The following is a 931-nucleotide window of genomic DNA, read 5'->3' as shown; positions in this document are numbered from 1 at the left end:
AGAACATTCTGAAATGGAAGAGACCCACAAGGATCACTGTTTCCAACTCCTGGCCCTGCACAGGACACCCCGAGAGTCACACCATGTTCCTGAGAGCATTGTCCAAATGCTTCTTGAACTCTGTCAGGCTTGGTGCTGTTCCAATGCCCAGCCAGCCTCCGGGTGAAGAAATCTCTTTTAATATCCAGCCTAAACCTCCCTGACACAACTTAACACTGTTGCTTTGGGTTAAACATGGTTAGACACCACTAAGTAGGTGGCAGTGCCTTAACTGTGTGTGTTGTATAGGCTGCAAGGGCCTCTTCCATCCTTATCAAGGGGAGTGCTAATCTTCTTTTATACAACACTCAAAAAAGGCCACAATTCAATAAGATCAAATGTCCATAATTCATAAGACCAGACATCCAAGTGAATTAACCTTGTTCTGCTTCAACCACTTACTTCAAACCTGCCTTATGACTCCTAGAGGTTTGAGTGGATGTGCACTCATCTTATGCCTGCACTTCTGCAAACAAAAGTCCTACTGAAGGACACAGAGAAACCTGGATTATGAGAAATGTTATATAATCTGTAGCATGTAGCATCAGTCCGACTTGCATGTGCCTTCTGTCACTGATCTTCCTGATCCTGGGGGTGCAGAAGACATGTTCTGTTTTCAGCCATCAGTTGGTGGCCCAACACCCTTCAAAAGCACCACAAGCATATTCACAGCAACACAATTAAATACAGACAGCAGAGGAAAGTTTTGGAAGCAGCAGTATTTCCCTGTTAGATTCTTATGTCTCAAATAATGAGATGCATGATGCCTGCCTTTTGCTGATAGCTGGGCTACTGCTTGCTTTTATAAGGAATGATTTGCTGATGAAAAGCCAATCAGCAGATTGCTGAATGAATCACTATGTAATTTCATGTGAAAAGAGATAAAAACAGC

At 43.2% G+C, this 931-nt stretch overlaps 1 non-coding gene across 1 annotated transcript; it reads right to left on the bottom strand.

The window, feature by feature from the left end:
* Window positions 1–228: 228 nt before the first annotated feature.
* On the bottom strand, window positions 229–347 carry LOC146438180 (U6atac minor spliceosomal RNA). Its single transcript, XR_014852133.1, has one exon. It is a non-coding gene; the product is annotated as a U6atac minor spliceosomal RNA (small nuclear RNA).
* Window positions 348–931: the final 584 nt, after the last annotated feature.

The sequence above is a fragment of the Lichenostomus cassidix genome, chromosome 4, assembly GCF_008360975.1.
Source record: "Lichenostomus cassidix isolate B80296 chromosome 4, HeHo_3.0, whole genome shotgun sequence".
NCBI lineage: Eukaryota > Metazoa > Chordata > Aves > Passeriformes > Meliphagidae > Lichenostomus > Lichenostomus cassidix.
This window is presented reverse-complemented; position numbering and strand designations above follow the sequence as displayed.